Here is a 17,775-nt window from a genome sequence, read left to right as displayed (position 1 = left end):
TTTAAAAATGATTTTATATAAGCTAGGCATATTTAAATCAATTATCAAAGGCCACACAAAAAAAGTTACCTTGAAAAGTGTGTAGCTGGATGCTAGATACAGGACAAAGTAGAAATAGCTTTATATGATTGAGTTTACACGTTTCCAAATATTATTCATGACCCGTTGTCCTGTGCTAATTTCTTATACCTCCCTTATAGATGCCTCGCTAAGTCTCTGCACAGGGACCCTCAAAAGACAGGACCCAGGAAATCATCATCACTATTTGTCATACCCCAAGTTGACTAGGATGTAATTAAATGATGGTTTCTGATGAAATTTTCAACTGCTACATTTTTTCCCATTGTCATCCATATAGAAAAATTATGTGACAAGAATATAGCCATTCAAGGAATGGAAAAGTCATTTAAGGACAAGAAGAAGGTAAAAGGAACTTGGGAGTAATCAATATAACATGGGCAGGGAAAAAATGGCACCTTTTAAAATGGAAAACAAAATAGTATTGACAAAAACTAGAATTTTCCATAACTTCAATTGCCTTTCATTTTCCAAATGTGTGCTCTTTTAAATGATTAAGGTTTTTAACAATCCAGAATTAAAGGAGCAAAGAGTAAAAGAAAATAAATCTTTCCATATTCGAAATTTGCAATATTGAAACTTGCCAACAAAAACACGAGATCATTTGGAACCAGTTCTTGGCTATAATTAAATTAGAATGTGTTTAAATTCTTAATGGCATGGTATTTTACACTGAGTTTTAAATATACACCTAAACACTCCAGCCATCATGAGTTATTAATATAATATGCCCAATAACTGGAGAAGTATATTATCACTCCTCCCTGGCTAATGAAACCAATCATCCTCTCTAGCATTTTAGCCACAAAAACCAGAATCACTCCCTTTGTAGCTTAAAAGGTTTCAGAAAGCACTGAAGCAGCTAAAAGGCAGCCTTTTTGCCTGATGAAATGACCCTGAAATAAATGTTGGGTTGTTTTGACTGAAGTGTGTGTATGTGTGTGTGTTTTCTTTTTAAGCTTTCTGCTTTTCCACTATTCTGCGTGGAATAAAAATCTATTCAGATCCTGAGAGACACAAATAGCATGACCACAGTTTACTAATTGTTATCAAAAAGCTTCTGTCTGAGAAGAAAATCACAGAAAACAAAACCTGCCCGTGTAGTTATTGCGCTTATTTTGAGAAGGATTTGCTGAAGTGCATATATAAAATAGTCCTTGGTAATAGGTGATGGAAGTCCATTGAACCTAAACTGGTAAGAAATAGTGTAGGTATCTAGCAACTGTGTCATCAAACATTTCATTAAAATTAGGGCTGCCTAAACCCTTTAACTAGCAGGATTCATGGGCCAGCATCGGGACTAAGGGCTTTGGCAAGAACCATGGTCTCCTCCCTAAACATTTTGGCATTGAATAAGGGCAGTTATGGCAAATGTATTTCAGTGTGCTCTACCCACTGCACTAATGATCCTCCTAATTGTTAGGCTAGGCCCGGTAAAGCAATCTTCATCCAAATAGGTGACAGAGGCAGAATGGACAAAATATTGCCAATACTATAAGAATAGGAAGTTGCTAGCAGCTTTCTCACCATGAGGAAAAGGTGAATTGATCTTACAATCGTCTTACAAGACAATTAAACTAGGAGAAAAAAAGGGGGTATTATCTAAGGAGCAGAATTTAGAATCCAGGATGGAATTTTGTGCCAAATGAACACTTTGAGATAATAAGTAATAACACAATTTGATTGATCAAGGACTTCCTAATGACCAAACCCAGACCATGGCTAGAATTTCTCCAAGCTTCGTTGAGGAGACAAGAGGCCAGCAGGAGCCAGGGAAGGCAGAAGCCTTGGGGGAGGCATGGGAGAGCCATGTCAGAGAGTCCCCATGTTAGACCTGGCCACCAGGTCTTGGGGGTGGCATAAGAGACAACCTGGGCCACTTGTCTCATTGGCCACCTCTTCCCCACATTTCGTCTTTCCATGTGTTCAAGCTGTGTCCGGGGAGAGAGGTGCTAATTCCTTTTGAACAACTTGTGGCTTAGTCCCTGGCTGCTCCAGTCAAGGGGGCAGTGCTTCCAACCATCATAGCTACCAAATGCACATAGAAATTGACTCCTGCAATTAGATATCACAGAGAAAGTGGAGAAAGAACATAATTGCAAACTGCAGAGAATCAACAATAATTCAGATTTGTTTTTATTGCATTTTCTTCTAAATTTACCTGGACAAAGGGAAGTTAAAATATTACTTTTAAAGAAAGAGCAAAAATCACATGAATATTAACAAGAAGTAACCTGGTGGTCTAACAAAGGCTTAGTGAGTGTACTTAAACAATCCTTTGAGAAGGTAGTTAAGTCATCACAGTTGGCACTATTTATAAAAGGAAACCACATTTTTTTCTTTAAGACTTACAAGAAATGCAACTATATTAGCACATGCCAGAAATAAGTTAACTAGATCCTGAATTTTATTACCCTGTCTGATTCCCCAAAGACAGATTTTGTCTAAAATTCAGCTATGGGCTCAATTGTGTCCTGTCAAAAATTTATATGTTGAAGTCCTAACCCTCAGTACCTCAAAGTGTGACTGTATCTGGCGATTGGGTCTTTAAAGAGGTGAGTAACTTTAAATGAGGTCATTAGAGTGGGCCCTAATCCCACAACTGGTGTCCTTATAAGAACAAAAGTAAGACACAGACTCCCACAAAGGAAAGACCCTGCGAAGACACAGGGAGAACACAGACAGCTCTGCAAGCCAAGAAGAGAGACCTCCGATAAAAGCAACTCTGCTGACACTTTGAGCTCAGAATTCTAGCTTGAAAAATTGTGACAAAATAAATGTCTGTTGTTCAAGTCACCCAATCTGGAGTACTATGCTATGACAGCCCTAGCAAAACAATACATAATCCAAAACTGTAGATGTTTGACATGGATAACTTAGGACAGTTCATCTGAAATACTAAATCTACAATACAACTGCTTGCTTCCCATGATCATTTGCGTTCAACTCTCAAAACCACTGAAATTAAGAGCATGGCCTTCTGTGTACTTATTTTTTCTGTACACTTAGTTTTTCCCTTAACCATGAGTTCAAGGACTCAGTCTTATTTAACATCATTATAGTTCCACTGAATGAATGAGTGGATAAATAACACATTAGGTGAAAGCACTTTGTAAACCTCAAGATGTTATATAAATACAAAGCATAATTTATAGATTTGAAGGCTTATTAAAGCAGAACACATGTCCTCTTTTCTTCCCATACCTCATTTCCTGAGTAAAAGGCAACTGCATTGATTCATTTACTCATTATTTGAAAATGATGCTACTAATAGACTCTCGTATGGAATAAATTATGATTTATAGCAATGTGCAGGTTCTAAATAGTTTCACATATCTGATCTCATGTTAATTTCCCAAATTCCCTGTGAGAAGATATTTTTATTCCCATTATGTAGAGGGGGAAACTGAGGCTGAGGAGTTCAGTAAACTGTTTAAGACTATACATATAGTAAGTGGTAGAACTAAGACTTCCCACCACCCCACTGCTGCCCTCTCAAACAAGCTGCTTAGTAATTGTCCCTCCTGGGCCAATGGTGACAAATGACAGACAAGACTGGGAGGACCCATGGTTGTATAAAATGAGATTGTCCTTTAGGTTTGTCTTGAAGCAGGGAAGAAATTTTTCTTATAATGAGCTTTTTTGACCCACTAAAGGAGGATTTTGCTTTGTACTTTATTTTTCTCCTTTATATGTGTCAACTATAGAACTCAAGCATATTTTGCTACTAAAGTCTAAAATATTCCTGTCTGCATTCTATTTTGAGACAAATTTCTCCAAAAATCATGCTGCTGTTTATAATATACTATTATACTTGCGACAGGTGAAATACGATATTGTTATATTGTCTAAGGTTAGTGCCTCCATATATTGAATTAGGTACTTTTTTCCAGAGGATAATTTAGTTCTGTGATTATTTCACACATCAAACTTATTTATTATTTCTGTTATCAGAACAACATTTATAACAGATTATATTCTCTCTTGAGATAACATTTACAAAAAAATTTTGCTAGGAAAATGGATTCTGTGGTCCAAGTTGAAAGACAAAAGACAGGATATGCAAAAAAAACATTTGTAACATGTAATGATCAATGTTAATATCTCTAGTATAAAAAATCTCCTACAAATAAATAAGAAAAATTTCAATATAAAAATGGGCAAAGAAATAGGAATGAGAGTTCAGAGAACACATAAAATTGTATAGCTAATAAACAATAAAAAAGGCACAACCTCATTGATAAGTTAATACACATTAAGCAGTATTTGCTTTCAAATATACTGGCAGAAACTTTATAAACTGAAGACATCTATATAAGTAAAAATATTTTGAGGTATAAATAACTTATGTGAAGTTAAGTAATTATTCTAAGTCCCATAGCTTGTGAGTGGCAAAGCCACTGAGGATTTGAATGTGACCACTACACTAATAGCTTCCCACCACTGATGTGAAATGTTTAAAGTGTGTGGCATAGAACCTGGCACAGAGTGGACTTAATATTTCTCTCCTCCTGATTCCAGCCTAAATCAAACTGCAGAGGTAATATGGATAAGCCAAAATACTATGCGCAGGCACACGTGCGCGCGCGCGCACACACACACACACACACACACCATTCAAACAGCCTGAGGTTGTCCTAACAAAGAACCTTTATCAGCTCCCTTCCCTCCTAGTTCTTACCAAATCCAGTCCTTCAGAAGATAAACACCCACTGATCTGGTGTGGAAATCTCACCCATCAAAATGATCTGTGTAGGCAAAGTGATCAAGGGCTGGGTGATTGTGGCAGGCAGTCTTCAATGATGGCCCAGCAACGACCCATACCTCCCTCTATTCATGATCTTGGGTAATCACCTCCTGATGAACCTGGACTGTCCCTGTGACTCACACAACCAATAGAATGAGGCAGAACTGATCCTGCAGGACTTTGAAAAGCAAACTAGAAAAAGCTTTGCCATCTCTGCCTTCGTCTCTGGGAACCCTCACTCTGGGGGGAAATGAGCTGCCCTATGAGAAATCTGACTACCCTGAGACCACCATGCTGGGAGGAAGCCCAAGGCAGCCACATGTTGGGGCTGAAGATAAAGATGGTCTACCCACCACTAAGTGTTCCAAGCTAAGATCCTTCAGATGCCTCCAGCCTCAGTCACCATCTGACTGAGACCAAATGAGGGACTCCAACAAGCAGCAATTGCCCAGCTGAACCCATCCACCCTCTGAACTGTGAGAGAACACAATAAATCATTGTTTTAAATCACTGTTTTGGAATGATTTTTACATTGCAATGGATAAACAGTAATCACCCTATTAGTACTCCATTTGGCATTTTTTTTATGTGTTTTTTAGTTAATAAACAAAATGCTTCCCTAGATATTAACTATCCATTCCCAAATGTCCAGTCAGCATGCTTTTTCCCTTTATCCATACTCAGAATAATAATAACATACACTTTATCTAATATTTCAAAATTACCACCTATCATGATACTCAGACAAAGAATATTTTGTTTCTCCTTTTTAAGGAAACAGTTGAAAATGAACTTAATAATCAACATTTTCCAAGCAACCTTCTGCTCCAGAACTCATGGGACTTATAAAATAACCCAATATAAGAGGGTGAAATGGCTCACCCTTTAAATTCTTTATATCTTGAAGTCTTTGAATTAAATCATTATTATTTTTTTTACAAAAATCAAATCACACAGTGCTCTTAATAAAGCATTATTATTTCAGGGGAAAGGATAAAGCTTTCCAAATGCAAATGCTTAGCTGGAGTAGAGTCTTAAAAGATTCCAAGACATTAGTCAGGAGATGGATTGCTTTGCTATTCCAAGTCTGGGTTATAATATCACTGGAACCAAATTCCCGTCAGATTAGTCTTTCCTCAAAATGAATGTTTGTAATTATGAAATGAAATAAGTTTTAATTTGAATTGCCTAAAAAGGGGAAACCAAATATTGTGTAATTACAGGAGAAGAAATTTGAGATGGAAAACAAGATAGTGTTATTTACAAGTGAAAAGGCTTTTATGGGATTATAGGGCTTTTATGTGCATATTTGCAGGATTTGGGGTGGCAGAATTTGGAACTCAAATATTTTTCATCAGCGTTTATTTACAGTGTGCACGCAAGGAATGGAATCCCAGACACATCTGATATTGGGCTTATTTAAACCTTTTATATCCCTACTAAATCTGAAAAGACTCAAATGTTAGCCACACATAATGGAAGTAATCATGGAGTGTGATAAAATAAGTATTTGAAAACCACATGCAACTTTTAGGCTCACATCCAGAACTATAAAATCCACCTAAAGACATAATGAGCCTGACTCTCCTGCTCAGAGGAAGAAAAGCAGTGAGGGGGTGAGGCATGTCCTATTCTCCAGTTTGTGGCACCTGAGTGGAGCCCCCAAATGGCTTATAAGTGCTTTACTGCAAAGGCCGCCCACAGGCACCATTTTGCTTCTCTGTAGGGCACTCTCTTATCCTCTGCAAAACCATGGCTTCTTTTTTTTGTTTCTCTCTTACATGTCTTCTGTTCCCTTCTAAAGTCTGCTTCTTCTGCCCACGCATCCAGGACCACAGGTCTGGCCCAGTTATCTATCCCACAGCCTGCACCACTCAGCTCTGGTAGTACAGAACCTTTCTCCCCAGCGTTTTTGGCGATCAAGCCTTCCCATTGAAGATGTTTTTTCTCTGCTGGGGACAAACTCTTTTATAATGAACCACCCTTCCCAGAGATATTGCCTTCTTCAAACATATGGCAAAGATATTTTATAGTTTAGGTTCTTTCACCTATATTATACAGTTGTTATTGGAAAGCAGTTGCTCAGACAGGCAAGCCATCTCCCAAATTTCCTTGCAGATGGCTGTGGCCATATTACTGAGTTCTAGACAATGAAACCTAGGCTACTGCAAGCTTGGCGCATAAACACATCTCACACCCATTCAGCTGTCTGGAAGGAAGATAACCCCAGGGTCATTGGACAGACCTCCAATTACCTGGATCCCAGAGTGAGTTAATGGTAGAGAGGCATCCCATGCTCATATATGCCCTTCCAATGTGGTTTAAGAGCAAGAAATACAAATTTCGTTCTCTCTCTCTCTCTCTCTCTCTCTCTCTCTCTCTCTCTCTCTCTCTCTCTTTCCTGCAGTTACACTATTCTAAATACTTAATCCAAAGGAAACATTCTCTACTGACTGAAACAGGTAAATTGGATGGTGGACGAAATTTCCCAATTTCCCTGTAAATCAGCCAGTTTAAAAGTTACCTACATACAGACAGTTTTACTAGATCTCCAGCAAGGGTTCAAGTCAGGCACTGTGTATGGATACCCATGTGTGTCCATCAGAGACTCCGCCTTCTGGCTACCTTTCTGCCCAAGGACTTTCTTCAACCTAGTTTGTCAATGCCCCCAGTAGTCATTGCTGAGCCTCAGATATTTTCAACATGTTTTTGCTGATCAATGAAAATACCTTCTGTCATGATCTCATCAATTATTCATTCATTCATTCACTCGTTCATCCTACATTTATTTAATACTCCAAATATCAAATATTATACTAGGCACTGACTGAATACAGACAGCTTATAATCCACTGGTGTCAGAAAATAATGAAAAAAAAATAAAAGCTTTAAAACTATAATGTAGGTTCCAAAAGTAATTATCATTATAGCTTAATTTATTGAGCTCATGTTATGTACCAGACACCTTGCTCAGAACTTGATATTCTTTACTTTATTTAATCTTCACAATGACCCTATCCTTATATTACAGACCGAGAAATCAAGGCCTGGAGACATTAAGCAGCATGCTGAAATTGCATGAATAATTACAATTAGGGTTGAGATTTCAACCCAGTTCTGTCTGATTCAAAGTCATTTACTAACTGTGTGACTTTGGGCAAATTAGTTAAATGCCACAACGGTCCGTTTATAATCTAAAATGTCACCATAGTCACAAAGAAGCAATTTCTACTGAGAGTTGAATAGCAGGACAGGGATGTTTACACTCTCCTTGCCCATAGTATACTTTATGAATACTATGTATAAAAATCTGGCCTCTTGAACAATTTCCTTGCTTCTGAAATGGCAGCAGGGGGTAGAGGAAGCTTAAATAAATATTTACAGCATTCGTATTATGAAAGAATTTTCCAGATGGTGAGACTTGAAATACTGATTGCCTTCACACAAGCTGAAACACTCCCCCTGCCCTCCCCACCCTCCCCACCCTCCCCACCCTCCCGTGAAGTGTTCTCAAACTTCATCTTCACAACTTAAAACAGGTGATCACCAATGATCGCATTACACCAGGGTTCCCGTTCCTGTTCCATGCACCCGTGCACCCCAGTGAGCGTGACTGGGGGCTCTGGAATGTCCCAGAGAGAGCGCCTCCTGCCTGAGTTTCTGGGCTGTGATGTGTACCGCATCAGGAGCCTCCTCTGAGCCTGGCTTTGTTGCCAAATGCGCTCTGGATCAAATCCCTGCTTTCCAGGTGCTTATTCAGGCTCAGCCACAGACTGATAGCTGAGCATCCCCAGAGGACTGAGAAATACATACTTGGAAGAGACTTGGAGACTGAGAAGTGCTAAGAAAGAAGCACAGAGGAAGGCCGCCCCTGCGATTGGAGAACAAAGCCCATGCGTGCCAAGGAGGGCACACTTGGAATCTTTATTCCCCGGCTGCAGCCATGATGTCAGCGGGGTCAGTGTCACCTCCCAGAGATGGACTGAGTGAGCAGAGAAAGGAGTCTAACCACAACAAAGTTTGCAAAGCAAGCCTATAACAAACACTGATCTCTAAGGAAAGTTGCATGTGTTCATGAAAAAGAGTGTATTTTCTGGGTTATCTTTTTTTTTTTTTTTCTCCCCCAGCTGAATTGGTTGTAAAGTTAAGCGTGAGACTTCTGGAGTCAGACACCTAAATTTAAAGTTTTCCTTTACTACTTCCTGTGTGAATCTGGCCAAGTTTCAAAAGCCCTCTAAACCTCAATTTCTTTGACTATAAGTGTGAATAATAATTATACCTACTTCCTAAGGTTAACAATAATTAAGTTTCACGTAAAACACTTAACACAGTGCCTGGAATTTGGGCAATGCTTAAGCAACTTTTCCCATCTGTATGGCAGATTGGGATAGGAACCAATGAGATAAGCTGCTGGAAAGTAGCAGCTATCAAAGATGTGGTCTCAGGACCCATTTATATTCTTAAAAATTATCGAGGACCTCAACAAGTTTTTGTTTATGTAAATTATATCTGTTAGTAGTAGCCATATAAGAAATTAAAACTGAAAACACACTTAAATATTTATAAACTAACTTATTTATAAATAACAATAATAAATATATTATATGTTTTATAACATATTTTTATGAAAAAATATATTTTCCAAAACAAATATTTTAATGAGAAGAGTGGCATTTTTTTACATTTTTGCAAAGCTCTGTCTTGTCTGCCTTAATAGAAGCAGCTGGAATCTCAATATCTGTTTCTGCATATGATCAGTCATGATATGTTGTTTTCATTAAAGTGGGTGAAGAAAAATCCAACCTCATACAGATGTGTAGCTAGAAAAGGAACAAGTACTTTATTAGTCTTTTCAGATAATTGGGATCAACTTTGATGGAGCACCAAAATTCTATAACTGGTAGTTTCTTTAAAGCCAGTTGCAGTGAAGAATCTAAAACTATATAAATAAATTCAGTTTTTGAAGTCTCTTGCACTTTCGATGGATCTTTCATTTATGCATGATTTTGTTACACCGTGCATTGGTCATTTGGAAAATACTGGTTCAAATGACTGTCGACACATTTCATTATAGAATGTCATCACACAACGTGTAGCTTCTGGAATACTCCACTGTATACTTGTGAGAGAATAAATGAGAAGGACAAGTAGTCACTTAGTATTATGATAATATAATTTTGACCTCAAAGACCCCATGAAAGAGTCTTAGGGACTTGGGTAAGAACTGCTCATTTAAAGCAACACAGAAAACAAAAACAATATGTTTCAGATAGAAATCTGGGAGAGAGTCAAGAATAACAGAGTCTGAAGGAAGGTCCTAAGAGAAAGCATACCCACTGCCCTCACTCCAGCAAGTGGTAGAAACGCTGAAAGGGAGTTTGGGGAAGAGGCATCCCATGCTCATATATGCCCTCCCAATATTTTTAAGGTTTTTCTGTCTGCCCTGAAAAGTTACAGAAACTAATGTTGTTATACAAGTGAACTCTTTGGCAGTAAGTTAGAGACAGAGACAGAGAGAGAGAGAGAGAGAGAGAGAGAGAGAGAGAGAGAGAGAGAGAGAGAGAGAATGTTTTATGTCCTCGTCTACATAGCCTGAAGAAAGCATGCTTGGTCACAGGACCCCAGAGCAAAGATGAAAGTTCTGGAGATTTGCAGAGTGAGGAGGAGGGCACACATTTCTAGGGAAAAAATGGCTTCCCTTGTCTGGGGAAATAGGAGTTTGAGGTGATCCTATCTGGTTGTCAAACTTTGAGTGGCCTCAGCAGACAACTAGGGTAGTGGGCAACAAGGGGTCATCCTGTCCTCTAACCTAGGGTAGCCTACTATGTCTTCAGCTGGCTAGCTCTACCCAGGAGATAATGCCCTTCTCCTATCACAGGGGAGTGGCATATTAGCATTTTAAGCCACATTGTTAACTGTGTAATGCAGGTCTTTGGGGTAGGGAACACAGTTAGTTACATAATGGAGTATGGAACAAGGCAAATACATAGGGGAATGTCTAGGGTTTAGGGCTAGAATATAGCAAAAGGTTCCTAGTATAGGTAAATTAAGGCCCAAGTAGATTTTTCCAGAGGAAGTTGGGGGCAGTGGAGAATCTTCATGTGGAGAGAGGGAGCCAAAAAGTCCTTGATCCCACTGACCTTAGTCCAGTCTGGCCTGCCCAAGAGAGAGTAAAATCAACAGATCTTAAGAAGAAGGCCTAAGCCAAACATTCTCAACTGGGAGCAATTTGGCTCCCAAGGAAAACTTGGCAAGTGTCGGAGACATTTTGGTTGTCATAACATATTGGGGAGGAGTATTATTGGTATCTGATCAGTAGGGTGCTACTAACCATCCCACAATGCACAAGACAGCACCACAACAAAAAGGGTCACTCCAAAGTTCAGTAGCACCAACGCTGAGAAAATCTGGCCTAAGCCAATCACTCCCTGGGATGCTCTGGGCCCAGCCACCCTGAGCTGCGGTGCTTCATTGGATATGCAGCTATCCTTACACGAGGGGCCACAGGCAAAGAACTAGGGAAGAACAAGAAAAATAATGAATCAGAAATACTAAACATGTTGATGAGCTTGTCTGTAGACCAACTGCCTTCTGTACCTTTGACCCCCTTACCCCTGAATAGCCACCCCTTTCCCCACCACCCTAACTTCCCAGGCTCCCAAAGCCTGTGGTCTCTATTCCTTGCAAACCTGTTCCTAGGAAAAGATCCAATGTTGGTTCTTAATTGTAGGATGGAAGTAAGTCACCATGATTCCTCTCTCAGTGATATTAGCATTTTAAGTCACATTGTTAATTGTGTAATGTAGGTCTTTGGGGTAGGGGACACAGTTACTTACATAATGGAGTATGGAACAAGGGCAAATACATAGGGGAATGTCTAGGGTTTAGGGCTAGAATATAGCAAAAGGTTCCTATTGGTAGCCTTGAAATCACATCCTGAAAGGCAACATAGAATGAAAACAAGATTAACCATTATATTAACTGGGCACTTGCTATGGATCAGCCCTGTTCTAACTGCTTTATCCATATCAACTCATTTAATCTTCAGAACAGCCTGTTGAAGTAGTTATTACTGCTATTATCCTATATAATCAAAGAGAAACATGCAAATTAACCATCACTCTGTCACTCCTCCACTCCGCTACACCCACCAGCCAATCAGAGTGACTATGAAAATTAACCCAACAAAGATGGTGGTTAATTTGCATATGCAGGCACAGAGCAAAAACTGAAGATGGTGGTGGTCACAGAGCTGGAGTGAGAAGGAGGCTTGGGTTGCTCCCGGTGAAGGAGGAAGCCAAGCTTCCCACCAGCCCTGGACTCCGCTCAAGGAGGGGCTGGGGGCCTGGGTCGCCAGGGGAGAAGCCAAGCCTTGCTGCTGCGGCCGGACCAAAGGCCTGGGTCCCGGGTGCTGGAGGAAGACTGGTGCTGGCAGCCAGGGGAAGGAAAGCCTATTGCACGAATCTTTGTGCAACGGGCCACTAGTCATTTTATAAATGAGGAAACTAAGACACCAAGAGACTAAAAAAAATAACTCATTCAAAGCCCATTAGCAACTGAAGTAGGAGTCAAACCCATATACCCTGACTGTAGAGGGGAGCAGGGGCTCTTAGTATCCCTGCTTTGATACTTCTCAAGCTGTAAAAAGAATTCTGGGAGAAACGGGCCCAAACTGCACTAGAAATGTGTTTGGGGCAAGTCAAACTGCACTTGGGGTTATAGTTTCCTTCTTTACAAAGTGATAGGGTTGCACAAAGCAATCACTGAGTTCTCTGCAGTCACTAATGTTCAATCATTCTTATGGTCTCGATCTTAAACTTCAAAATAAGCAGACTTCAGCCCTAACCAGTTTGGCTCAGTGGATTGGGCGTTGGCCTGCAGACTGAAAGGTCCCAGGTTCGATTCCAGTCAAGGGCATGTACTTTAGTTGCAGGCACATCCCCAGTGGGGAGTGTGCAGGAGGCAGCTGGTCGATGTTTCTCTCTCATTGATGTTTCTAACTCTTTATCCCTCTCCCTTCCTCTCTGTAAAAAATCAATAAAGTATATATTTTTTAAAAAATAAGCAGAATTTATCTTATCTTTGGTGTTATTTTTACTGAGCAGCATGGTTGGGTACAGAGCATCCTCTTAAGGGAATCTAGCCATAAGAACTTTGCTCTACAGGGATTCCCACTGCCTTCCCCTAGAATTAGCCCCTTGTTCAAGAATTGGCTGGGCCACTAGAGCTAAATCCTGATTCCCTTGTTTGGTGGATCTCTTTAGATAAGAGAAAGAAAAGCATAGTAAATTAATTTATGTCAAGAAGAGAATGGATGGTGAGTTTCAGAGACTTCCCTTGTTCTGTATCAGTGATGGCGAAACTATGACATGCATGTCAGAGGTGACACACGAACTCATTTTTTTTGGTTGATTTTTCTTTGTTAAATGGCATTTAAATATATAAAATAAATATCAAAAATATAAATCTTTGTGTTACTATGGTTGCAAAGATCAAAAAATTTCTGTATGTGACACGGCACCAGAGTTAAGTTAGGGTTTTTCAAAATGCTGACACGCCGAGCTCAAAAGGTTCGCCATCACTGTTCTACATTGTTAAGAAAAAAAACCTGTAAAAGCAATGGGGAAAGAAAAGCTATTTGGGAGTATGAAAAACTTGGGTAGCACTCCTAAAATCAGCAGCTCTCATTTCTCTCCAAGTCTAAAATTGGTTCCACTAAGCCGGTCTCGTATTTCTTCTGTCTGTCATAATATTTAGCCAAAATATAGGCTCAAATCAGTGTTCAAAAAGTTCTAGTAGGTTGACTAAGAAAAAATGGCTCTGTGTGCCTTAAGTTTTAATTTATCAAGTTAATCTCTTTTGGAATAAAGTTAGAATTCTAGTTTAGCTCTTGAAAAATACATCTTCACCACCTAACATGTCAGAGATTTATCAGAATGTTCCTACATGTTCTGACCTTACATCTTCCTGGAGGGAACTAATGACACATACCCAATATTTTGCTTCTCAAAGTACCAAGCATGGGAGGGGTTATTATGATATATTGGGAAGGGGTTGGAGAATTTAACATATAATGTTACCTAAAGAATTTACTGTTTATTTTTTTTTTTTCTTTTTTTTTTTTTCTTTTTTTAATTTTTTTTTTTTTTATTTTTTTTTAAATTTTTTTATTGCTTAAAGTATTACAAAGGGTATTACATATGTGTCCATTTTATCCCCCCGCCCTAGACAGTCCCCCAGCCTCCCCTATCCCCCAGTGTCTTATGTCCATTGGTTATGCTTATACGCATGCATACAAGTCCTTTAGTTGATCTCTTACCCCCCTACCTCCTGCCCCCCAACCCTCCCCGGCCTTCCCACTGCAGTTTGACAATCTGTTTGAGGCAGCTCTGCCTCTGAATCTATTATTGTTCAAAAGTTTATAATGGTCTCTATTATCCATGAATGAGTGAGATCATGTGGTATTTTTCCTTCATTGACTGGCTTATTTCACTTAGCATAATGCTCTCCAGTTCCATCCATGACGTTGCAAATGGTAAGAGTTCCTTCCTTTTTAGAGCAGCATAGTATTCCATCGTGTAGATGTACCACAGTTTTCTAATCCATTCATCTACTGATGGGCACTTAGGCTGTTTCCAGATCTTAGCTATGGTGAATTGTGCTGCTATGAACATAGGGGTGCATATATCTTTTCTGATTGGTGGTTCTGGTTTCTTGGGATATATTCCTAGAAGTGGGATCACAGGGTCAAATGGGAGTTCCATTTTCAGTTTTTTAAGGAAACTCCATACTGTCTTCCATAGTGGCTGCACCAGTCTGCATTCCCACCAGCAGTGCACAAGTGTTCCTTTTTCTCCACATCCTCTCCAGCACTTGTCGTTTGCTGATTTGTTGATGATAGCCAGTCTGACAGGTGTGAGATGGTACCTCATTGTTGTTTTGATTTGCATCTCTCGGATGATTAGTGACTTTGAGCATGTTTTCATATGTCTCTTGGCTTTCTGAATGTCCTCTTTTGAAAGGTGTCTATTTAGGTCCTTTGCCCATTTTTTGATTGGATTGTTTATCTTCCTTTTGTTAAGTTGTATGAGTTCCCTATAGATTTTGGAGATTAGGCCCTTATCAGATATGACATTGGCAAATATGTTTTCCCACACAGTGGGTTTTCTCGTTGTTTTGTTGATGGTTTCTTTTGCTGTGCAGAAGCTTTTTATTTTGATGTAGTCCCATTTGTTCATTTTCTCTTTAGTTTCAAGTGCCCTAGGAGCTGTATCAGTGAAGAAATTGCTTCGGCATATGTCTGAGATTTTGTTGCCTTTGGATTCTTCTAGAATTTTTATGGTTTCCTGTCGTACATTTAAGTCCTTTATCCATTTTGAGTTTATTTTTGTGTATGGTGTAAGTTGGTGGTCTAGTTTCATTTTCTTGCATATATCTGTCCAATTTTCCCAACACCATTTATTGAAGAGACTATCTTGGCTCCATTGTATGTTCTTGCCTCCTTTGTCAAATATTAATTGAGCATATTGGTTCGGGCCGATTTCTGGGCTCTCTATTCTATTCCATTGATCTATATGCCTATTCTTGTGCCAGTACCAGGCAGTTTTGAGAACAGTGGCTTTGTAATACAACTTGATATCTGGTATTGAGATCCCACCTACTTTGTTCTTTTTCAGGATTGCTGCAGCTATTCGGGGTCTTTTTTTATTCCAGATGAATTTTTGGAGAGTTCGTTCTAGATCTCTGAAGTATGCCGTTGGTATTTTAATGGGAAGTGCATTGAATTTATAGATTGCTTTGGGTAGTATGGACATTTTAATGATGTTGATTCTACCAATCCATGAACACGGTATGTTCTTCCATCTGTTTATGTCTTCCTCTATATCTTTTTTCAACGTCCTGTAGTTTTCTGAGTAGAGGTCTTTTACCTCTTTAGTTAAGTTTATTCCTAGGTAGCTTAGTTTTTTTGGTGCGATGGTAAACGGGATTGTTTTTATAATCTCTCTTTCTGAAAGTTCACTATTGGTGTATAGAAATGCCTCAGATTTCTTGGGGTTAATTTTGTATCCTGCTACATTGCCAAATTCATGTATTAAGTCTAGTAGCTTTTTGATGGAGTCTCTAGGGTTTTGTATGTATAATATCATGTCGTCTGCAAATAAGGACAGTTTTACTTCCTCTTTTCCAATTTGGATGCCTTTTATTTCTTCTTCTTGCCGAATTGCAATGGCTAACACTTCCAGTACTATGTTGAACAGGAGTGGTGAGAGGGGGCATCCCTGTCTTGTTCCTGTTCTTAGGGGAAATGGTGTAAGTTTTTGTCCATTGAGAATGATGTTGGCTGTGGGCCTGTCATATATGGCTTTTATTATGTTGAGGTATGATCCTCCTACTCCCACCTTGCTGAGAGTTTTTATCAAAAATGGGTGTTGAATTTTGTCAAATGCTTTTTCTGCATCAATTGATATGACCATGTGGTTTTTTTCTTTCAATTTGTTTATGTGATGTATCACGTTTATTGATTTGCGGATATTGTACCATCCTTGCATCCCTGGGATAAATCCTACTTGGTCATGATGTATGATCTTTCTGATGTACTGCTGGATCCGATTTGCTAAGATTTTGTTGAGGATTTTGGCATCTATGTTCATGAGGGATATTGGCCTGTAATTCTCTTTCATTGTGTTGTCTTTACCTGGTTTTGGTATTAGGGTGATGCTGGCTTCATAGAATGAGCTTGGAAGTGTTCCTTCCTCTTGAATTTTTTGTAGTAGTCTGAGGAGGATAGGTTTTAGTTCTTCCTTGAATGTTTGGTAAAACTCCCCTGTGAAGCCGTCTGGTCCTGGGCTTTTGTTTGCTGGAAGCTTTTTGATGACTGCTTCAATTTCTTCCATAGTTATTGGCCTGTTGAGATTTTTAGATTCTTCCTGATTGAGTTTTGGAATGTTGTATTTTTCTAGGAATTTGTCCATTTCCTCCAGGTTGTCTAGTTTGCTGGAGTAGAGCTGTCCATAGTATTTTTTAACAATCATTTGTATTTCTGTGGGGTCTGTTGTTATTTCACCTCTTTCATTTCTGATTTTGTTTATTTGGGTCCTCTCTCTTTGCTTCTTGGTGAGTCTGGCTAGAGGTTTGTCAATCTTGTTTATCCTTTCGAAGAACCAGCTCTTGGTTTCATTGATTTTCTGTATTATTTTTTTGGTCTCTATGTTATTTATTTCTGCTCTAATCTTTATTATCTCCTTCCTTCTGCTCACTCTGGGGTTTTCTTGTTGCTCTCTTTCTAATTCTTTGAGTTGTAGAGTTAGCTGATTTACTACCATTTTTTCTTGTTTTTTGAGATAGGCCTGTAGAGCTATAAACTTCCCTCTCAGGACTGCTTTCATTGTGTCCCATAGGTTTTGGATTGTTGTGTTTTCATTGTCATTAGTTTCCAGGATGTTTTGAATTTCTTCTTTGATTTCATTGGTAACCCAATCAATATTTAATAGCATGCTATTCAGCTTCCAGGTGTTTGAGTATTTTGGGTTGTTTTTATTGCAGTTTATTTCTAATATTATGCCATCGTGGTCTGCGAAGACGCTTTTTATGATTTCAATCTTCTTGAATTTGGGGATACTTTGCTTGTGACCCAATATATGGTCTATTTTTGAATATGTGTCATGAGCACTTGAGTAGAATGTATATTCCGTGGCACTGGGGTGAAGTGTTCTGAAGATGTCTATTAAGTCCATCTGATCTAGTGAGTCATTTAGTATTGCTGTATCTTTGCTGATTGTTTGTCTAGAGGACTTATCCAGTGATGACAGTGGTGTATTAAAGTCCCCTACTATGATTGTATTGTTGTCGATCTCTCCTTTGATATCTTCCAGAAGATTTTTTATGTATTTGGGTGCTCCTGCATTGGGTGCATATATGTTTATCAGGGTTATATCTTCTTGTTGTATTGA

The sequence above is a fragment of the Myotis nattereri genome (genome assembly GCF_964212035.1).
Source record: "Myotis nattereri genome assembly, chromosome: 7".
NCBI lineage: Eukaryota > Metazoa > Chordata > Mammalia > Chiroptera > Vespertilionidae > Myotis > Myotis nattereri.
This window is presented reverse-complemented; position numbering follows the sequence as displayed.